Source organism: Ranitomeya imitator, chromosome 6 (genome assembly GCF_032444005.1).
Source record: "Ranitomeya imitator isolate aRanImi1 chromosome 6, aRanImi1.pri, whole genome shotgun sequence".
NCBI classification, from domain to species: Eukaryota; Metazoa; Chordata; class Amphibia; order Anura; family Dendrobatidae; genus Ranitomeya; species Ranitomeya imitator.
This window is the reverse complement of record NC_091287.1, coordinates 185,589,643-185,614,258: the sequence shown is the minus strand read 5'-3', so window position 1 is coordinate 185,614,258 and position 24,616 is coordinate 185,589,643.

The following is a 24,616-nucleotide window of genomic DNA, read 5'->3' as shown; positions in this document are numbered from 1 at the left end:
GCCATGGGGATACTCGGTATCGGGCAGGTTCTTAAAGGGATGTGGTCATGGGAGCAGTGACCCAGTCCATGGCCCTGGGCATCCAATAAAAGAGTCAATGAATTGAAAGGGGAAATAAAGTTTATAGGGGTAATATTCGTGACGCCACCTGTGGTACTCGGCCAGGAATGGCCGACGCTGCTTAAATGGGACCGTTGGGGCTGATGGTGATGCAGCAGAGTTGTTACAGCTCTCCACAGGTAGAGCTTAGTCCCAGGGCAATTACGGTGTTAAAGTCAATGATGGTGGAAGTGAATGTTGTTTTGCAGGAGGTGAAGCAATAATTCAGAGGACATAGTAGGGTGCAGTTTCCATAGTTTACTCACAGTTTGGAGTGCAGGCCAAGGCACTAGTTACAGATGACAATGGAGGTCCGGGGAGCCTGGAAGCAACTTAGGATCCACTAGCCAGATGGGTTTTGAGGCCTCCTTACTGCAATGTCCTCTGAGGTCCTTGCTTCCTAAAGCTATGCTCAGCCCTCTGTTCCTTATTGGTCTGTAGTACTTGCCTGTATGGCAGGCAGCTTGAGACTGTTTCAGGTGTCACTTTGTGGTGGCTCTCATCTGCTGCTGTACCTTCAGGTGTTGTGATGGGCCAGGAGACCTACAGTACTCTGCCCTCCAGAATTAGTTGCGGGGCCTGCAGTTCCCACACAACCACGGACTCCGGTGTCCGGTCTTTGGAATTCAGTCCTGAGGTGAGCTCAGTCACAGCTCAAATCCCTCAGGTTCTTCCTTGACTTCCTTTCTGTCTTCCTTAGACTACCTCACTCCACCTCCAGTCCAGAACTTATATCAGAAAGCTCCCATGAAATCAGGTGTTAGAGCACCCCCTTCTGGTCAGGAGTAGGAAGGATGTTGGATGTAAGTGTTTTCTAGTCAGGGAAACCCTCCTTGCTTACAGGCATGTCATCACCCCCTGTGAGGGAGGCAATGACAATGTGGCAACCGGACTCCTTTGGTGTTCCACAATAATACCTACTTTAGGTGGCTGCTATAGCGCAGTGGTTAAAGTGCACAACTACCAAGTGGGAGACTGGAATCCCGGTTCTGCCCAGCTGGAAATAAAATTTCAGTAGTGAACATGAATAAGCATGAGAATGTCACGAAAAAAAGAGTTGTCCCGACTCGGACGTTGTACAGATTAACAAGGTCCTCATCAGATGTTGAGAAACCAGGACAATCTGATGATAAATGGGCTACTGGAACAAACTATAAATGGACAAGGCAAGAGAACTTGGATATTATGAAATGTTACTATAACAGCAGATAAAATGAGAGAGGATGTATGAAGTGTATGAGGAAACTCTGGATGGATACAAGACCTGCATGTCCACTGACTGAGAAACATAAAGAGAAAGTTATTATCACAACTTGAGATGGATCACCTGCACTGCAGATCCACCCCACATGAAGACCTGGAAGATCAACATGTGTAACCCCCTGAAAATCCTGATCCAATCCTGCAACTAGAGAGCAGTGCAGCTGATCTGAAACAGAATATCTTAGATAAACTAAATACCATCAATAACAGAGATCGACTGCCTAGGCTCAGCAAAGAAACGCCACCAGACAGTATGCTTGGAGAAGCCTATAGAGCACTTGCATCAATAACTACCATGACTACCATAAATCAAACTAATAAACTGATCTATGCTACTGCCTCAGCTATCAAGAGAATGCTTGGCTATACAACCAGCAAGAACAACAGAAGTACGTGTCCCCCCTTGGAAATGAAGACTGGAGACAAAGATCAAGGTGACACGATGGGAAGTCAGCCAACAGAAATACAGAAGGGTATAAGAATCAAGAAAAAGATCAAGCTGTACAAGCACAAAGGCCTAACCCCAACTGAAGTCCTAGAGACTGTTAAAAAAGCTCACAGCACTCGCTGCAAGACAAGGGAGATACACTAGAGAAGCTGAGGCCAAGAAGATAAATGCCCTGTTCCAGTGCAATGTGGCTACAAGATCTGAGAATGAAACACAGCAACCACCTAGATTAAGAACCAGTCACCATTACAGAAGCCGACATCCAACAGCGGATCAAGAACATGAAGAGCTGGACAGCACCTGCCCCAGACATGATCCCCACCTACTGGCTAAAGAAATGAACAGCAGCACATGAACGCATGGCAAAGCAGATGAACCAAATGCTAAAGCAGGCCACACCTAGCTTGGCTAACGCAAGGAAGAAAAGTGCTGATCATGAAGGATCCTCACAAAGGAACAGTTACATCCAACTACTGCCCAATAACCGGCCTTACAACAACATGGAAACTCCTGTCAGGCATCAGAGCCACCAAGCTACAGAACCATATGAACCAGTACATGAATCCAGCTCAGAAAGGCCAGCTCAATACTAAAGATCCAGACCAATCTCAACACAGTGTGAATTGACTGCACTAGCACAAGTGACCATCAAATGCGGCATATACCAAGGTGATTCACTGCCCCATTGCATAGGCTTGAACCCTCTCTGTCAGATAATTACAGAGTCTGGCTATGGAAACAAGTACAAGAATGGATACACCATGAGCCACCTCCTCTACATGGATGACATTATGCTGTATGCGAAAATTGAATGAGACATCAATTCACTGATCCACCGGAAAAGGATCTACAGCGAAGACATCTGAATATCCTCCGGACTGGAGAAGTGCAGCCAGTTGGTAATAAAGGGAGGCAAGGTACTCAAGATTGTGTGGAATTACCATCAGGGCACATAGCAGATGTACAGACATGCTACAAGTACCTCGGCAACCCACAGGGATACGGTATCCATGATGAGTAGGCAAAGAAAACAGCAAAATCCAAATACCATCAAATGGTAAGACAGGTCCTGAAGAGCCAGCTCAATGGGAAGAATAAAATCTGTGCCATCAATACATAAGCCCTGCCAGTTATCAGATACCCTGCTGGTATAGTGTGCTGACCAAAAGAACAGATGGAAGCTGCAGATGTGAAGACACGAAAGCTCCTCACAATGCATAGAGGTCTCAACCCTAAGTCTAGCACCCAAAGAAACAGAAAGGAGGGTGGTCGAGGCTTAATAAGCATCAAAGCCACCATCACGAATGAAACAAGGAGTATCCAGGAATACATCATAAAAATGGCACCAAAAGATAAGATGCTGAGCAAAAGCCTAAGGCAGCAACAACAACAGATCTGGAAGGAAGAACAGGAACATGAAGTGCCATGGCAATACAAGCCACTGCATGGGATGCACCTTCGACAGATAATGGAGGTGACTGACATGGAAAAATCCTATCAATGGCTGGAGAAAGTTGGACTCCAAGATAGCACAGAAGCATTAATCAGAGAGACACAACCTCAGAAAGATCAGAAACAGTACAACACATAGTGGCAAGATGCAAAATGCAAGCAGGAACAGCATATACCGAACGCCACAACCAAGTAGTGAGAATTGTATACAGGAACATCGTGGAATTGGTGAGATTGTTCCTTTTCCATTATATTGTTATTGTAACTGGCACGGTTTGTATCATGTGCCGCCATTGTGCAAAATGACTAATTATTTTTTATGTAACCAAGTGTATGTGCATTCGTGCTGCTGATTATTATTATATATCTCTTCCTGCAGCAGATTTGTATATTATACCTTGGGCCATTTGCACTCCGTAGGTGTTGCTATATGCAGAGTTTGGTATCCTATTAGAGGTCACTGAGTCTCTAAGGTCTTATTAAAGAGACTGTACCCCAATTTTTTAATTACACTTTGGGTGACATTGTTTACTTTTATCTGTACTTATTAGTAAAAGTTACGTTTTATATTTCCACTTGCGCTGTACTTATATACAGGAACATTTGCACAGCATATGGGCTAAGTCTCCCTAGGTCCAGGTGGGAGACCCCAGAGAAAGTGGTGCAGAATGAAAGGGCTAAATTCCTGTGGGAATTCAAGATCCAGACAGATAAGCAGGTGTAGGCTAACCAACCAGACATTGTGATCAGAGGCGTAGCTAGAGCTTTTGCCGCCCGGGGCTGTTCCCGAGTTTGGCGCCCCCCCCCCCCCCCTTCCCCGGCTCAATACACACAAAGGTTACCAAAAATGGTTTTCCTGTTTTGTCGAACTTAAACTGGGCCTAATGGTGTCACCCCCACATGCCAAACCTGTGACTTAATACCACCACACCATGACCAGACCACATAGTGACCGAATAATACTACATACAAGGGACAAATACCACCGCACCATTTCCAGACCACATATTACCACCACATAGTGACTGAATACTACAATACTGATCAGTAATAAAAAAAAAAAACACAATACTATCACCATAAGTGCCAGTATTCACAGGAGATCTGTACTTAGTATGCAATGTCTGTGTAGAGGTAATACAGAGATCACTGGTGGTATTATACACAGGAACTCTGTATATAATGTATAGATAATACAGTGATCACTGGTGACATTGTACACAGGACCTCTGTATATAGTATACAGTGTATAGTGTCAGTGTATAGGTAACACTGACTCACCAGTGACGTCTCTAGGTGAAGTCCTTCATCTTTCATCCAGCACAGACCGCCATCATTCCTTCCAGCCAGGACTCGTTTCTGCAGGAAATAACACAGTTATCTCGAGCTCCGCTTGCAGAACACATTACTTAATTTTTCACAACTTCTACATTACACCACATGAAGAAAAAAAGGTGACATAGTGTCACTCTGCACAGTAACAGGACCGCCCCTCATTTAAAACAGTATACTCAAAAAAAAATAAATACATCACTGCAGTAATAATATCCCTTAATTACCCCCTATGGTAATAATATTCCCCACCCTGGCCCCGTTTATCTCATTCCTGGCTCCAGCCATATGTTCTCACATCCTGCCCTCATGAGTATCCATTCTACCCCATATGATCTCCCCATCCTGCCCCACCAGCCTCCATCGTATCGGTCCTGCCCCATGATCCAATCCTGCCCCATGATCCAATCCTGCCCCATGATCCAATCCTGCCCCATGTCTCCAATCATGCCCCGTATCTACATTCTGCCCATGCCTCAAGTCCTGCACCCAGTGTGTCCAGCATATTACCCCCATGTTGTCCAGCATTGCCCCAGTGTGTCCAGCATATTACCCCCAGTGTGTCCAGCAATCTGCCCCAGTGTCCAGCATTGCCCCAGTGTGTCCAGAAATCTGCCCCAGGGTCTCTAGCATTGCCCCAGTGTGCACAGCAATCTGCCCCAGTGTGCACAGCAATCTGCCACAGTGTGCACAGCAATCTGCCACAGTGTGCACAGCAATCTGCCACAGTGTCCAGAATTGCCCCAGCGTGTCCAGCAATCTGTCCCAGTGTCCAGTATTGCCCCAGTGTCCAGAAATCTGCCCCAGGGTCTCCAGCATTGCCCCAGTATATCCAGAAATCTGCCCCAGGGTCTCCAGCATTGCCTCAATGTGTCCAGAAATCTGCCCCAGGGTCTCCAGTATTGCCCCAGTGTGTCCAGCATTGCCCCAGTGTGTCCAGCATTGCCCCTAGTGTGTCCAGCAATCTGCCCCAGTGTCCAGCATTGCCCCAGTGTGTCCAGAAATCTGCCCCAGGGTCTCCAGCATTGCCCCCAGTGTGTCCAGCATTGCCCCCAGTGTGCACAGCAATCTGCCCCAGTGTGCACAGCAATCTGCCCCAGAGTGCACAGCAATCTGCCCCAGCGTGCACAGCAATCTGCCCCAGCGTGCACAGCAATCTGCCCCAGCGTGCACAGCAATCTGCCCCAGCGTGCACAGCAATCTGCCCCAGCGTGCACAGCATTGCCCCAGCGTGTCTTTCCTATGCCACTGATTGTGATAGTAGACAAGGATCAGAAGACAGCAATGATAATAGATGTGGCAGTACCAAGTGACAGCAACATCAGAAAGAAGGAATATCAAAAGATGGATAAATATCAGGGCCTCAAAGGAGAACTGGAGAAGATGTGAAAGGTGAAGACAACAATAATTCCAGTGGTGATAGGAGAACTTGGAACAGTGATCCCTAAGTTGGGAAAATGGCTACAACAGATCCTAGGAGCAACATCTGAATTCTCTGTCCAGAAAAGCGCAATGCTGGGAACAACTAAGGCTACGTTCACATTGGCGTTCCGCCAATGTGCGTCGCTGTTGCGCCGGCGACGCAGCGGCGACGCAGCGGCGACGCGCCCCTATGCTACATGTAGCATTTTCTGTGCGTCCGATTTTCGTAGCCTAATATCCTGCAAAGAACCCTCAAATTCCCAGGCCTCTGGTAGAGGACCCGAGAAGGAGAAAGGACAAAAAAGACCACACTATTGGGGGGTGAGAAGGAAGTTTTTATATTATTGTGTTGAATTCTTCCTGGATGGTTGCTGTCATGGTTGGAATCAGATTTATATATACTATACGTTCACTGTGAATGTACCCAATAACCTGTCTGTTAGCATAGGCAGTCATTGTTTTGTCCATCAATTGTCAGTGACATATGTGATTGTCCTGATAATTGGTGGCAGCAGCAGGATATCTTCCTGAACTCCTTTAGAGTACAGCAACTTATACAACACATTTTAATACAATTTATATTCACAGAGTGTTACCCTTCTTTTCTGGGAAAGTAAAGTCTTTGTAGCACTTTATTACACTGGGCAGTGATTTTTTTTTTCCAATAATTTTTATTAGGATTTTAACAATTTTTAACTGGGAAGGGAAGGGATATGAAATTAGGAAAGGAAACCCCTATGAAAATAGGGGAAAAATGACAGGTTTATAAGTGTATAGGAGTCATATTTTTATGATACATCCTGAAATAGAGTTCCTACGTGTGCATTAGCTTATGGTGTAGATTAAAGTATTATTGTAAAATCTTAAACAGTGTAACTGAGATATAAAATTATGTGGTAGACCCAAATACCAGGTATAGAGAATACCTTAACACACCACTCAAAGAGAGAAGGTAAAGGGATAACAAATTTTATTAAATTATACATCATACAAATACTATGGTGAAAAACACACAAGTATCAGAGGAAAGGTATTTACTCAAGCCAAATGCACAAACAGGACAGAGGAGAAATATTCAGGCTCTGGAGTCATGTGAGAAGCATATATATCTTAATAGGTACAAAAGGTCCAACCAACCATAATTAGCCTAACAAGTGCAACGTGCAAAGTGCAAAAGATCCATGCAGAAATAAGTCAGCTAATCACTGAACACATACCCATAGCGTCCGCCCGTCCTCTGTCACTGAAGCCCCGACGCGCGTTTCGCTACTCGCTTCATCAAGGGGAAAGGTGTGCCTGTCATGTCTCCAAAGGTCCGGGTTTAAATAGGCATCCACACATGCATACTGCCCAATGAAGCGTCCCTTTACCTTCTCTCTTTGAGTGGTGTGTTAAGGTATTCTCTATACCTGGTATTTGGGTCTAGTGTTTATGCACACACACCCCTTATGCTATTTGGGATTTCTTTTCATGGTGAAGGAACCCTATTACTAGCATAGATATACTTTTGGATATCCGTTTGGATATAAAATTATGTGTTGTAGCTTCATAAAACCTGAAACAGAGTTCATACATGAGAACATTAGCTTATGATGTAGCTTAAAGTGTTATTGAAAAAGCTTAAACTATGTGTCGAGTTCCCGCTTCTGCACAGGGGGAATCTCGGGCCGCTTCTGCTGCGGTCTCCCATTCTTCTTCTGCCGCAGGTAAACCTGCTCAGCGGAGACGTCGGTCCTTGCGTTTGGCTCAGTCTCACTCTGTGCTTAGGCTTGCTGTTGCTTCTCCAGCTTTTGCCATTAAAGCCAGTGCTGGGCAGCAGCGAGCGGAAGCTTTTGGGACTAAGTCCTCCTTTTTCCCTTCTGAGCATGCCCAGGGTGAGATCTCCCGTTGGAGATCAAGGGTCACATGCTCAGATGCTGCAGTGGTTCCCATTGGTCCTCCTGGCAGGTCCTGAAAGGGCTAACTTCTGTGGCAGCTGCCCATTGGTCCTTTATTGGATGGTCCTGAAAGTACTACAGCTATATAATAATAATAATAATAATAATAATAATAATAATAATAATTATATTGCTATATAATATAATAAGCTATATAAGCTTCGCATGACCGCACGGCCATGCGCTAGTGTACAATTGTATATGTGTGTTTGTTGTGAGTGCAAGTCGTTCATTAAATACCCCTACCCTATTGTATGACTGTTTGCGTATGGAGTATGGCTGCTATCTAGCGCCCGACTAACCACTCAACGTGTCACACACGTATCAGCGTCTATTGCTGTGTCCGCCAGTGCGGCGCCACACGCAAGTAGTGCGCTTCCTGACCCACGTCTGGGTGCTTAGTGGTGTCTGCCAGCACGGCACAGTTCGCACTTCGGTGCTCTAATTATAATAGTTACCTAACACACCCAGTTGCGGTGTTGTGTCAGCAAGTGGTCTAATCGGACTTCAATCCTGAGTCTTGGCGTTGTGTTCGCTGACTCCTTGCTTGCACTCTTTAGTGCGGTATTGCGGACCTGTGGCTTTACCGGGTTCGCTTCCACCGCCATATTACGCTGCCATTTACTAGCAGCAGGTTTTCACCTGCACGGTGGACTGCGAACGCATCTATTACATCTTTCTTGGTGCGTTCCGCCAGTCCTAACAGAACACTAGCGCCAGGGTCTGGCTAGTAAATGGCAGACGATCAGCGTTTACAGCGGTACATCCAGCAGCTGGAGGGAAGGTTGGCAGCTCTAGAGCGTTCAACCTCAGCTGTGGATGTCACTGCTGTCGCTGTTCAGGCTGCAAGTGTAGCCGCAGCCAGTTTGTCCGCTGCCACCTCTGCCCCGACTTTATCCCGTCTCCCGCTTCCTGACAAGTTTGCTGGTGACAGTAAACAATGTCGCGGATTCGTAAGCCAGTGCTCCATACATCTCGAGCTCCTGGCGGCGCGTTTCCCTACGGAACGGGCGAAAGTGGGATTTATTTTATCTCTCTTGTCGGGCAGGGCGTTGGAGTGGGCAACGCCACTTTGGGAGCGTGATGACCGTGTGCTACAGAGTGTTCCGCTCTTTCTGGACGCTCTGAAGCAGGTCTTTTTGGGACCCCGTATTACACACGATACCGCGCTCCAGTTATTGACAATTACTCAGGGCTCGTCCGTGGTCAGCCAGTTTGCAATCCAGTTTCGGACTCTAGCCTCGGAGTTAGAGTGGTCGGATAAAGTTCTAATTCCGGTGTTCTGGAGGGGACTGGCAGACCACGTGAAGGACGCCTTAGCCACCAGGGAGATACCCGCCACACTGGAGGAGCTTATTTCTCTATCTACCCGCATCGACCTCCGTTTTCACGAACGAAGGTTAGAGCAGACCCAGTGTAGGCAGAGGTTTAGACTGGCTCCCACCTTCGCCAGACCTCTTGAATCTTCCGTTTTGGCGTCCGACTCCCATGAGGCCATGGAGGTTTCTCAAGCGGGACCTAAGTCTCAGGCCGCTCGAGTACCCATGGTTTGTAAAAATTGTCACCCACTAGGACATTACACTCATAAATGTCCACGGCGGTCGGGAAAACGATCGCGTCTAGTAACCTTAGGGGGAGGTTCACTAGACACAGCGGCTTTTTCCTCCAAACTGTCCTTTAAAGGGACAATCCTGTTTGACTCGTCCACTCTAACAGTCGAGCTTTGTGTGGACTCAGGAGCAGAGGGAAATTTCATGTCCTCTGCTTTTGCTCTGCGCCACGCTGTACCACTTGTTATGCTCGCCAAACCTGTAACTGTTAGAGTTGTGAATGGGTCGACACTTCCACAACAAATCACACACCAGACTGTTCCATTCTCGTTGTCCATGTCCCCTTCCCACCAGGAGATTATTTCCCTTCTAGTCCTTCCCGAGGGAATGGATGAGATTTTACTGGGAATACCCTGGCTCCGTTACCACTCCCCACATATTGAGTGGTCCTCAGGGAGAATATTGGGTTGGAGTAAGTATTGTATGGGCAGGTGTGTGAGTGAGTGTGTACAGGTCTCTACTACCGAGGTACCCGCAGACCTTTCAACTCTTCCAAGGTGCTATTGGTGCTATGCAGATTTATTCTCTAAAAAGGCAGCAGAGACTCTACCGCCTCATCGCCCCTATGACTGTCCTATTGACCTCTTGCCTGGAGCTGAACCTCCTCGGGGAAGGGTATATCCCCTCTCTCTCCCTGAGACGGAGGCTATGTCTCAATACATCCAGGAGAATTTGGCAAGAGGGTTCATTAGGAAGTCAGTGTCTCCTGCAGGGGCGGGATTCTTCTTCGTACAGAAGAAGAACGGGGAATTACGTCCTTGCATCGATTACAGGGGTCTCAAAGCTATCACCATTAAAAATAAGTACCTGTTGCCCCTGATATCGGAGCTCTTTGACAGGCTAAGGGGAGCTAAGATATTCACCAAACTAGATCTGCGGGGTGCCTACAACCTGATTCGCATCCGTGAGGGGGATGAATGAAAAACGGCTTTCAATACCAGGGATGGGCACTATGAGTACCTGGTGATGTCCTTCGGGCTCTGTAATGCCCCAGCCGTTTTTCAGGACTTTGTCAACGATATCTTCCGGGATATGCTTTCCACCTCGGTTGTAGTCTATCTGGATGATATTCTCATCTTCTCTCCAGATATTGACTCCCACCGGAGAGATGTTGGCAGAGTCTTCGAACTCTTACGGGCGAATTCTCTTTATGCAAAGTTGGAGAAGTGTGTGTTTGAGCAGGAGTCTTTACCTTTCCTGGGCAATCCAGGGATTGGCTATGGATCCTGCCAAACTACAGGCTGTGATGGACTGGCAAGAACCCCATTCTCTTAAAGCGGTGTAGCGCTTTATGGGGTTCATAAATTACTATCGCCAGTTCATCCCCCACTTCTCCACTTTGGTAGCTCCCTTGGTATCCCTCACCAAGAAGGGAGCGAATCGCAAATTGTGGTCGGAAGAGGTCTCCAAGGCCTTCACTTCTATAAAGTCCCATTTTGCTAGCGCTCCCATCTTACATCGTCCCGATGTGGATAAGCCATTCCTTATGGAGGTGGATGCCTCATCCGTTGGTGCTGGAGCAGTTCTCTATCTAAAGGATGCTCAAGGTCGGAAGCATCCATGCTTCTTCTTCTCAAAGACCTTCACACCAGCGGAGAGAAATTACTCCATCGGGGATAGGGAGTTGCTAGCAATGAAGTTGGCCTTTTCGGAGTGGAGACATCTTTTGGAGGGTGCTCGGTTTCCATTCCAAGTCTTCACGGACCACAAAAATTTGGTCTATTTGCGTACAGCCCAGCGGCTGAATTCTCGTCAGGCCAGATGGTCCTTGTTTTTCTCCCGGTTCCACTTCACTCTACATTATCTCGCCGGGGAGAAGAACATTCGTGCTGACGCTCTCTCTCGCTCCCTTGTGTCAACTGAGGAGGAGGAGGAGGAGCCTCGGCTTATTATCCCTTCGGAGAGTCTGAGAACCGTAGCTCCAGTTTCGCTTGAGTCTGTGCCTCAGGGCAAGACTTTTGTTCCCATCAATTTGCGACCGGAGGTTCTCTCTTGGGCTCATTCGTCCAGAGTGGGTGGACACTTTGGGGCAAAGAGGACATCTGAGTTGCTGGCGAGAATGTACTGGTGGCCACATATGGTTCGTGACGTCGGAGACTACGTTCCGGCATGTGTCTCTTGTGCCAAAAATAAGTCTCTCCGTCAACGGCCAGCTGGTTTGTTATACCCTCTGCCGGTGGCAGACAGGCCCTGGGAGATGGTCGGGATGGACTTTGTGGTGGGTTTGCCCAAGTCTCGTGGCTGTACCATCATTTGGGTAATCACCGACCATTTTTCTAAAATGGTGCATTTGGTGCCGCTTCCTCGGCTACCTTCTGCACGGGCCTTGGCAGCGTTGTTTATTAAACACATCTTCCGCCTTCACGGTATGCCAGACAAAATTGTCAGTGACCGGGGTCCCCAGTTTGCATCTCGGTTCTGGAGAGAGCTTTGTCATCTCAGTATTGAGTTAAATCTCTCTTCGGCATATCATCCCGAGACGAATGGGTTGGTCGAGAGAGCCAACCAGACCTTGGTCACATATCTGCGACATTTTGTCTCTGCTAGGCAAGATGACTGGGCATCTTTGCTACCGTGGGCGGAGTTTGCTCTTAACAATGCTGTAGCTGACTCCACTGGACAGACCCCATTCCTCCTTAACTATGGTCAGCATCCGCGGGTACCTGTGCCCATGCCCGTGTCTTCCGCCGATTCCAGGGTGGCAGACTGGGCTGTGGAGGCACAGGACATTTGGGATCACACTCAGGATGCCATTTGGGCTTCCAAGGAGAGAATGAGGTCCTCCGCCGACGCACATCGGCGCCCCGCTCCAACCTTTGCTCCTGGCGACTTAGTGTGGCTCTCCGCCCGTAACATCAGGCTGCGAGTTGAGTCTACCAAGTTTGCACCTCGCTACTTAGGTCCTTTTAAGGTCCTCGAACAGGTTAATCCTGTGGTTTACCGTCTAGCCCTTCCTCCACGCCTAGGTATCACCGACACCTTTCATGTGTCCCTCCTTAAGCCCGTGTACATGTCCCGGTTTTCTGAGTCATCTACTGGGACATCGGGTTCGTCTATGGACGATTACGAGATGAACGCTATCTTGGGGTACAAGGTGGTTCGTGGCAAAAAATTTTATTTGGTGGACTGGAGGGGTTACGGTCCTGAGGATAGATCCTGGGAGCCTGCTGAGCACATTCAGGCTCCGCAGCTCATTGCTGCCTTCGAACGTAGCGAGGCCAAGGGGGGGGGGGGTGCCCTGGGAGGGGGGGGTGATGTTAGGGGTCGAGTTCCCGCTTCTGCACAGGGGGAATCTCGGGCCGCTTCTGCTGCGGTCTCCCATTCTTCTCCTGCCGCAGGTAAACCTGCTCAGCTGAGACGTCGGTCCTTGCGTCTGGCTCAGTCTCACTCTGTGCTTAGGCTTGCTGTTGCTTCTCCAGCTTTTGCCATTAAAGCCAGGGCTGGGCTGCAGCGATCGGACGCTTTTGGGACTAAGTCCTCCTTTTTCCCTTCTGAGCATGCCCAAGGTGAGATCTCCCGTTGGAGATCAAGGGTCACATGCTCAGATGCTGCAGTGGTTCCCATTGGTCCTCCTGGCAGGTCCTGAAAGGGTTAACTTCTGTGGCAGCTGCCCATTGGTCCTTTATTGGAAGGTCCTGAAAGTACTACAGTTATATAAGCTTCGCATGACCGCACGGCCATGCGCTAGTGTACAATTGTATACGTGTGTTTGTTGCGAGTGCAAGTCGTTCATTAAATTCCCCTACCCTATTGTATGACTGTTTGCGTATGGAGTATGGCTGCTATCTAGCGCCCGACTAACCACTCAAGTGTCACACACGTATCAGCGTCTATTGCTGTGTCCGCCAGTGCGGCGCTATGCGCCAGTAGTGCGCTTCCTGACCCACGTCTGGGTGCTTAGTGGTGTCTGCCAGCACGGCACAGTTCGCACTTCGGTGCTCTAATTATAATAGTTACCTAACACACCCAGTTGCGGTGTTGTGTCAGCAAGTGGTCTAATCGGACTTCAATCCTGAGTCTTGGGGTTGTGTTCGCTGACTCCTTGCTTGCACTCTTTAGTGCGGTATTGCGGACCTGTGGCTTTACCGGGTTCGCTTCCACCGCCATATTACGCTGCCATTTACTAGCAGCAGGTTTTCACCTGCACGGTGGACCCCGGACTGCGAACGCATCTATTACGTCTTTCTTGGTGCGTTCCGCCAGTCCTAACACTATGTAACTGAGATATAAGATTGTGTGTTGTAGCTTTATAAAACCTGAAAACTAGCATAAAATAGATTTCTTACATGAATATGAATACATGAATTTGTGCTTGTGAAGTTATTGAGTTCAACAACGTTTCTCACGTAAAAATAATTATTCAATCTGAAATACAAAACTGAAGTCTATAGCGCTCAGTAAAACATGAAAACCTGTCCGGTCCGGGGTCACCTTAAGAGACCCAGAATCCTGTTGGAGGGCAATGTCCGGTTCAATGTTAGTAAGACATTCAAGTGGAAAGTACATTTATTTCTAGTAGGGTATGCTGCTGGTGTGGCCAGAGGGACGGTATCCGGTGGAATTGAAGAGAACGATAGCCCTACTCTTTTAAGGAGAGTCATTCCCTCCTCCGGACTTGAGAGGGTGTACGTCTTTGAAGCAAGTTTGACATTTAGGTTGGAAGATTTTGTCCACAAGTAGCGAATTCCAGCGTGTGTGAGTCTCCGGGTGATTTGGAAAAAAAGATTTGCGTCTTTGCAGCGTTAGTTTTGACAGGTCCTTAAAAAAATATAAGTTGCTGTATGGGGCAGGGAGAACTCTTGAGTCTCTTGTCAACCCCAGAAGGTCGTTTTTAACCCCTGTGGGGAAGAAGGACACAATGACGTCGCAGGCAAGACGCAAAGGAAGAGACGGAGGCCTTTGGATCCTAAAAACTTTCTCAATTAAATTTTCCCCTACTCATTTGGGCAATAGGTGTGAGACCATTTTAGAGACATACTCCTTTAGTTGTGCAGGTTGAATCGATTCAGGTATGCCCCTTATTTTAATATTGTCTTTTCTTCTAAAGTCCTCATAGTTGGCCAGATATTCTTTGAAGAAGGTGATGTTTTTTTGAATCCCCTTAAGAGAGTCCAAGAATGCGTGTGGATTGCCAGTCTGGGCAGGAAGCAAAATACGATAGTTTTGGACCATGGGTTCCATCCTTCTTTTGTCTTGAAGCAGAGTACCGCTGTCCCTGTTAGGGCAAGATTTAGAGTCACCAACAATAAAATGAGCAAAATCTTTGAAGAGCTGTTTAATAAATGATTCAGAGGCTCTTTCCGTGTATGGTTGTTGAGAAACGGAAATTTTTGGTTCATAACCAATATGATTGTTGCTCTTCTTCAAGATATTTGTTGATGTTAAAAGAGCCCTGCAAATGTCTATCATGAAGCTTTCGGATGGATGGTCGTCGGAAGCTGGGATGTTATCTATTAAAGTAGTCGGAGAATGGATCATGGCTCTCTCTTCCTGATTCTTTTGACTTTGTTTTTTAGGCACATGAGTCTCAAGCTCCATAGGGCTCCCCGGAAGGGAACTCTGGGTGGAAGTTGCATTAGAATATGTGGAACTGTGAAAGTTACTGTCCTCACCATCAGAGTAGTCTGTCATTTTTATAAATTCTTCAGAATGGGAATTTCCTGATTCCTCTGATAAGTCAGAGGAGTTATCTGAGTCATAATTAACAACCTTCTGTTCCTTTTGGACTCCTGTGATTATTGAATGATTCCGTTGAAGAAAAGGGATATGAGGTGAACCCTGTCAACATTTCTCTGATTCCTCTTTCACATATCAGATTGATATCCTCTGCCAACATATTTTGTTGTGACCTGAGCTGTGTGAAAAAATCACCCATTAAAGTGTCAGAGGACTGGTCGCAAACATTATGGTGACTAATGTCTGGTGTATCCCTGTAGGTCTTGTCCCCCTAAATATTTTCTGTGATTTCCAGGCTCCTATTGGGGGATTTAGGGGTGGCACACCTCTCTTGAGATGTATGGGGCTGCTTTATGCAGTAGCGGTGTTGGAGCTGGGTAGTGCAGCCTACATCTTTATTAGTCATAGGTGTGGGTGGCTTGTAGTCATTAGTTTTAATAGACTGCTGGCCTTTTGCTGGTAAAAGTGACCTGCTCCGGGCTCCCTCACCTCCCCGGCATGCAGGAGTATTACTATCCCCATGCAGAGTGATCTGACCAGCGTCTGCCACCATCTCCCCCTTCCCCATGCAATCTCCTGCCTCCAGGTATGTTCCACAGCTGGCTCCCGCATTCTTACTAACCTGCAGCTCTTCATGCCGGTCCTGCTGCAGTGGCTTATTGCATCTTTTCGGCGCAGTGACATCCGGAGCAGGAGTCCCATCTGTGCAGAGCTCTCCTGGCCGATCCTCCGGTCCTGTTCCAGAGCTGACACCCGCTGTCTCGCTGGTGTGCCTCTCACCGAGCCGGTCTCTCTGGTGCGGCGTGTTCTCCTGCTCCCCCGCCGCCGTGTCCTTCAGCGGTGACCCCGCAACCCCTCGCGGCCTCGGCACAAACTCCGGAGCGCCGTGCCTCAGCTGCGAGGGCGCGGGTGCCATCTTGGATTTGCCGGCACGCTGAGCTGACGCTGCACTCCGTCCTCCTTCTCCGGCGTCGCGGGTCTGCTCCAGAGCCGACGGGAGCTTCTTACCGCTCTGGGCTGCTTGGTGTGGCTTTGATCTCCGCTGCACCATGTCAGGCTTAGTGCGGGCGAGGTCTGGCTTTGTGGCTGCAGAGTTGGTCCGGGTCCCTCCGGGTGCTGTAGGGCCGCATGTCCTCTTTGTCTCTCCCTGGCTCCTTTTAGTAGCAGGCTTTGTGGGATCAAGTTTCTTGTATATGAGTTTAATCTCAGGCATATTATAAATGCCTCGGCCGTCCAAATATCCACTTTATGCAGGCTTTTGTAAGCTTTTTAAGGGGAATAAGCAGGAGCTCCTGAGAAGCACGTCTGCTCTCTTCCCCTGGCAACCCACGCCCCGGGCAGTGATTTTTTTAAAAAAAAATGTTAAGCCTAGAAAAATTTCAAAAGATTCTATCAGCTCAGCGCAAATTGTTCAAATTCATTAAAATTGCAAATTGTTATTATTATTATTATTTATTGTTATAGAGCCATTTATTCCATGGCGCTTTACATGTGGGGAGGGGTATACATCATAAAAACAAGTACAATAATCTTAAACAATACAAGTCATAACTGGTACAGGAGGAGTGAGGACCCTGCCCGCGAAGGCTCACAATCTACAAGGGATGGGTGAGAATACAGTAGGCGAGGATAGAGCTGGTCATGCAGCGGTTTGGTCGATCGGTGGTTACTGCAGGTTGTAAATTGTTCAAATGTATTAGAACCAAAAAAGTCCTATATTTTGACACAAATTTGATTTGCATCAATTGATTCTCTCATCTCTAGTTGTAGCTCTTACTAGTATGCAGAGAGGAGGGGATTATGTTTAGGGCTGACATCTGAATGGTCACTGCTAGTGATGAGCGAGTATACTCATTGCTCGGGTTTTACCAAGCACGCTCGGGTGGTCTCCGAGTATTTGTTAGTGCTCGAAGATTTAGTTTTTGTTGAAGCAGCTGCATAATTTACGGCTGCTGGACAGCCTGAATACATGTGGGAATTACCTAACAAACAGGCATTCCTCACATATATTCAGCCTGTCTAGCAGCCGTAAATCATGCAGCTGCGGCAAGGAAAACAAAATCTCTGAGCACTAACAAATATTCAGGGACCACCCAAGCGTGCTTGGGAAAACCCGAGCAACAAGTATACTCCCTCATCACTAGTCACTGCAGTAAGAGTGATAGTTGCAGCATGCATACCCTAGTTGACTGCTCAGGCTATTTAGCATTATAATTACTTAATATATTTTACTGAAAAAGAATGGTTTACTGGTAAGCTTGCACAAGTTTAGAGCTCTCTGCATGAACAAAAACATGCACGTGCCCCAAAACCTGTCAGGACTCAATAATAAGCAATGGAGCTACAAAGCTATAGTATGCTTGTATTTTATATTTTGATGAAGTAACAGGTACAGTTTAATCCCTTTCCCTGGCAATAGTTCAGTATATCCCTGTGATTCTGAAATAGGTTTTTGTGACACACTGTACTTTGATAGTGGTAAATTTGGCAAATTTAGGTTGATATATTTTGCATTTTTTGTGAAAATATATGAAATTTGACTGCAATTTAGAAAAATTAGCAATTATCAAATTTTGAATGCTTATACCTAGAGATGAGCATATCTGAGGAGATCCAAAGTCTTCAAATTGTGATGATTTTACCAGGAAATTTGATTTTCTAATGCTAGCCACAACTCACGGACAGGTCGTGAGTCAGTGAAGTCAGGCATTCCTGGGCCAGTACCAAAAGAGTATGTAGTAAACTTTCATTGTTCCACCCCTCAGCGTGTCTGGGATGCAGTTACTGACAGCTCAGCCGTCCAATCTGGTATAGGGGTGTGCCGCAGCTGTCAATATTGTGATTGATAGCCTGGTCATCCAATATGGTACAGGGGCATGGTGAGCTGTCAGTGTGTTGATTGACAGCTCGACTATCCAATCTGAGACTGTGAGGCATCGGCTGTCTCATGTGTTCATTATTCCACTTAATGGCCATGCTTCTTAACTGAGCTGAGTTTCCCAGAACACTACCAGACATACATTTATCTTGTGAGGTTTGTGCTGTGCTCTCTGTGCCTTGAGTTCTATATGTCTGATCTGTTGCCTGACCTTGGACTTTGTTCTGACTACCCACCTGTTTAACCCGTTCAGCTCTGATCCGTTTTCCTCCCGGTACTCTGATTTTGGAACGTTACCTGACTATGCTTTTGTCTCTTCCTTTTGTTTATGATGTACTCTCCTGGCTTCTGACCTTGGACTCCTTGACCACTCTGACTCATGGCTTGGCCGTGAGACGTGACTAGCGTCATATAAAAAAGTGAAATATGAGGCCGTAAATCAGGTCACATTCCAGGGTCAGAATACCTGAGACATAGCAGATAAACAAAAAGGGCAATAATAATCAGGTTGTAAGAATATGGTCCATAGCTCAGCAGCAGTAGATCAGATGCAATGGGGCAATAATAAACTGGTAGTCAGAACACGGTCCAAAGGTCAGCAGCAGAAGATCAGAACTTATAGCACATGGATTTGTCAACCACACACCCGAGAGCATAAGCTTTTGACTGTCAGTAATTTGGGCCAGACAGCGCACCTAAATGGCAGGGCAATTACTAAGAACAAGGCGCACCTGTGGAAAACTTTGCATCTCCCAGTCAGATAGGTCTACCGAGCTGTCAAAGCACCGACTGCTCAGCATGTCCTATCACAGGATAGGATGACAGACGAGTCCATCACTGAGTCCCCAACACTTTAAGCAGAGAAATCGTGACAGTACCCCCTCTTCTAAGAGGGGACCACCGGACCCCAGATTACCAAGGAAACCTACAATGAAAAGCTCCAACCAAGTGATCAGCCTTCACCGAATGAGCCGGAACCCAGGATCTCTCCTCGGGTCCGTGTCCTCTCACATGAACAAGATACTGTAGGGAATTTTGGACCCTCCAAGAATCCAGGATCCTCTGCACTTCGTACTCCAAACTTCCATCAACAGAGACTGGAGGAAATAAGACAGACAACACAGAAGGGCCAAACTTCTATAATAGGAATCTGTGAAAAGCATTGGGGACACAAAGGGACTACGGAATCTTTAATCTAAAGGCAACTGGATTCACTAAATCCAGAATCTCATAATGGCCAATAAATTTAGGACCCAACTTTGCCAAAGGTACTTTTAGCCTAATATTCTCAGATGATAATCAAACTTTATCACCCAGTTTGAAAGTAGAACCCGACAAACGTTTCCTATCGGTCTTATGTTTTTAACGAAATTGATCAACCACAATATTCCTCTGAACCTCTCTGCAAACATCTACAAGTTTCTCAATAGTCACCTCTACCCCAGGGCCTCCAGAACGTACCCTAGAGAATTCAGAAAAATGAGGATGAAAGCCATAATTACAAAAGAAAGGAGATATTCTAGTGAATTGATTGACCCAACTGTTAAAGAAAAACTTGGCAAGAGGCAAAAATGAGGACTAGTTATCCTGCTAAGCCATAACAAAACATCTTAAAATTTGTTCAAGCGATTGATTTGTCCTCTCTGTCTGACTGTTTCAGAGTGGTAAGCAAAGGAAAACTACAAATCAAACCCCAACTTCATAGAAAATGCCCTCCAGAATTTAGAGACAAATTGAAATCCCATATCAGATACAATGTTCAAAGGAATGCCATGCAATCTCACCATATGATTGATAAATAACCTGGAAAGTTTTTCAGCATTAGGTAACCCAGACAAGTGAACAAAGGGAGCTTATTTACTGAATCTGTCATCCGCCACCCAAAGTAACAGTTTTTCCACCAGATAAAGGCAAATCTGTGATGAAGTCCATGGACAAATGAGTCCACAGTCTTTCTAGAATAGGCAGTGGAGCCAATTCCGTGGCTGGCCGATAATGACAGATTTAAGCGCGTGCGCAAATCTTAGAAGCGGTTACAAATTCCTTAATATCGTTAAGCATGGATGGCCACCAAAATAATCTAGCAACAGCTTTCTGTGTAGCAGTGACACCCGGGTGACCACTTATGATGGAGTCATGAAATTCCTGCAACACATATAATCTTGGATACACAGGCACATATAATATAAATTCAGGAGCAGCTGATGTGGCCAACAACTGGTCCTCACAAATTTCTGCTTCCAATTCTGAGGATATCATAGAAATTACACTTCCTAGAGGAAGAATGGAGGATGGATGTTCCAGAGGCGAAACAGAATAAAGGCTGAGTGACAAAGTGTCAGCCCTAACAACCTTAGACATCCTTTGACCCTGGTCTGAACATGATGGAAAGATTGAATCTAGAAAAAAAATTAAGGACCATCAGCCTGTCTAGGGGTTAAGTGTTTAGCAGATTCAAGATAAGGTCAATTTCTTTGATCTGTTACCACAGTAGCCAGATGAATAGCTCCCTTCAAAAAAATGTCCCTATTCTTCAAACGCTAACTTGACAGTGAGCAGCTCGCAGTTACCCACATCATAATTTCTTTCAACAGACAAAAATTTCATTGAGAAGAATGCACATGGAGGCATGTTGGTCAGAGTTTTGGAACCTTGAGACAAAACAGCCCCTACCCCAAACTCTGAGGCATCCACTTCTATGATGAATGGTTTTTGGAGATCAGGTTGAATCAAAACATGAGCAGACATGAAGGACTCCTTTAATTTATCAAAAAATCAAAAAAGTCAACTGCATCCAATGACCAAATGTTAAGATCTGCCCCTTTCGTGTGAGGTTGGTAGGGGGTTTCATGATCATTGCCATGTTTTCAGATCACAAGGTTGAACACAATGAATTATAGCTTGTTCCTTCCCAGGAACCATTTTAAACCCTTCAGCTGACACAATGAGCCCCATGAATGATATTTCCTGAACAGAAAAGTACATCTTTCCAATTTAACAAACAAAGAATTTTCCCTGAGTTTCTGTAAAACAAGCCAAACATGCTCGTAGTGATAATCCAGATCAGGAGAAAAAATTAAAATGTTATCCAGGTACAGCACAATAAACCTTCCAATAAGGTCAGAAGAAATGTCATTCATAAAGTTCTGGAAGACTGCAGGAGCATTGGTTGTCCCAAAAGACAGGACAAGATTTTCAAATAATCCAATGTTAACTCTCTTCTGCCATCGGACGTACTATCCCATCCATGTGACCTGGGACTTAATTCCCATGGACGGGAGAGTACATCATGGCATTTAATGTGACATGACGACTTAAGTTGCGGTGATCGCATTAAAATTCTGACGCCATCTTACCTCAGGGAAGATGGCCTTGGCATTCTGGGGTCTGTCGCCGGCCTCCCGATCGCTGTGATTGGCTGTTCAATTCTGAACAACCAGTCACAGCTTTTCTCGTTGTTTCAGCCAATCAGATTGGCTGAAACAATGAGGTCCCAGGTTAGGATTGAGTACCGATCGCTCCAATCGCAGTGCACAGCAGTGATATTACCGTGCTGTGCATACCAGTACCGGCCTGGATAGGTGCTGTAATAGCACCGATCCTAGGCCAGAGCCTAGGACAGGTCCAGCAGGGCCTGCAGGAGCTGATTGGTGCTTTCAATGTTATGTGACCGCTATGTGCCCTGCTGGTGACTTAGCTTTGAGCTAACAAAGTTGACATGGTCACCAAGGCCATCAGTGATTGGTGGGATTGATGTGATCATTTGTGTGACTGCTCTGTGTCCTGTCTATCACCTGCCTGTGACCTGTCTGACTGCTCTGCAGGGTTCCTCACTCTAGCTGAGGATTCCTGTAGAGCAGTCACACAGTCAGAACTAGTGTTGAGCATTCCGATACCGCAAGTATCGGGTATCGGCCGATACTTGCGGTATCGGAATTCCGATACCGAGATCCGATACTTTTGTGGTATCGGGTATCGGTATCGGATACATAGAGATGTGTAAAATAAAGAATTAAAATAAAAAATATTGATATATTTACCTCTCCGGCGGCCCCTGGACTCAGCGCGGGTAACCGGCAGGCTTCGTTGTTCAAAATCAGCGCTTTTAGGACCTAAGAATCACGTCCCGGCTTCTGATTGGTCGCGGGCCGCCCATGTGACCGCCACGCGACCAATCACAAGCCGCGACGTCACCGCAAGCTATTAGCGCGCTCATTTTTGAAAAATGAGCGCGTTAATGACTTTCAAAGACGTAGCGGCTTGTGATTGGTCGCGCCCACGCGACCAATCACAAGCCGCGACGTCACCGCAAGCTATTAACGCGCTCATTTTTAAAAATGAGCGCGTTAATGGCTTTCAAAGACGTAGCGGCTTGTGATTGGTCGCGTGGCCGTGACCAATCACAAGCCGCGACGTCACCGCAAGCTATTAACGCGCTCATTTTTAAAAATGAGCGCGTTAATGGCTTTCAAAGACGTAGCGGCTTGTGATTGGTCGCGTGGCCGCGACCAATCACAAGCCGCGACGTCACCGCAAGCTATTAACGCGCTCATTTTTAAAAATGAGCGCGTTAATGGCTTTCAAAGACGTAGCGGCATGTGATTGGTCGCGTGGCCGCGACCAATCACAAGCCGCGACGTCACCGCAAGCTATTAACGCGCTCATTTTTAAAAATGAGCGCGTTAATGGCTTTCAAAGACGTAGCGGCTTGTGATTGGTCGCGTGGCCGCGACCAATCACAAGCCGCGACGTCTTTGAAAGCCATTAACGCGCTCATTTTTAAAAATGAGCGCGTTAATAGCTTGCGGTGACGTCGCGGCTTGTGATTGGTCGCGTGGCGGTCACATGGGCGGCCCGCGACCAATCAGAAGCCGGGACGTGAATCTCAGGTCCTAAAAGCGCTGATTTTGAACAAAGAAGCCTGCCGGTTACCCTCGCTGAGTTCAGGGGCCGCCGGAGAGGTAAATATATCAATATTTTTTATTTTAATTCTTTATTTTACACATCCCTATGGATCCCAGGGCCTGAAGGAGAGTTTCCTCTCCTTCAGACCCTGGGAACCATGAGAATACCTTCCGATACTTGATGTCCCATTGACTTGTATTGGTATCGGATATCGGTATCGGCGATATCCGATATTTTTCGGGTATCGGCCGATACTATCCGATACCGATACTTTCAAGTATCGGACGGTATCGCTCAACACTAGTCAGAACTCCTCCTGTGCTGGGTATTGTGGTGCCACACCAGCCTGTAATACCACAACCCCCGCTGAAGACAGAAGAAAGAATAGACAACTGTAAGTGTTATCCCTGATCGATCTCTCTTCATCCAGCCCAATCCCCCATCCCCCCTTCACCCTACCGCCTCTTTTTACCCCCCTCCACCCCCCTTTGCACACCTCCATGCGCACATTTTGCAGCAATTTTTCATGTTTCTAGTGCAGTAATGCAATTCAATTTTCATGTTTCATGTTTGTGAGTTATTGCGCTACAGAGTGCTGCCTTACTTATTTTATTGTACATGAGATGGAAAAATTTGAGAGGCCTCCGAAGACTCTACTTGGGCAGATGCTCAGAAAAGGTGAGAGCAGAGCCCAATGTAGTGACCACTTTCTAGTGGTCAAGTACAAGGACAAGAGGGATGTCCTTCTCTTGACCACCATACACGGTGATGGCAGCGCCCTCAGTACTGTACAGGGTACCTCTACACAGGTCAGCAAACCGACCTGTGTACTGGGGTACAACAAAAACATGGGGTGCAATGATCTCTCTGATCAACTTCTCCAACCATACAATGCTTTGAGAGAGGCCAGGGTGTAGTACAAAAAGCTGGCCATGCACATTGTACAAATGGCAATGCTCAACACTTTCCTGCTGTCACGATGTGCATGCCACACCGACCCGCATAAGGTGGCATTTAGGATTCACTATGGGCTGTAAACACAGACAGCCATTCTGACCCATGGGTACCTAGCCACTGCGGGACCTGTTTTATGTGCAGACTTACGCTGGATTCCTTTGATTCCTTTTATGTGACCTATTGGCACTGATCTTCATTTGTCTCCCCTGATGAGTCCCTGCTATAGGAGACAAAACGCGTAGGGAGTAATACTGAATATGTCTATTTAATAGTGGTTGTCCGTGTCGTAGTAGGGTTCATTTGGGGCCTGTCCTTGTGAGGACAGAAGTGTTGCAGGGGCACGACAGGGTAGAAAGGGAAAACACCCTACCCCCTACCCTTACTGTTGGACCACCAATGTCCAGCTCAGGAGACTGAGAAACAAACAGCTACGGTGAAGCGTCCATCATCATTGGTGAGACTGAACCAATTTTTACCTTTTGAGCACTGGTTCACATGAGCACTTTACTGTTCTATTATTGCCTGTGTTTTTTCTTGGGTGTCCAGGTTTTAGATTTTGTATTAAAAGTTACGTTTTATTATTGGGATATCCTCCAAGCTATATTCTGCTATACTACACCGATACATCGTACCTTCA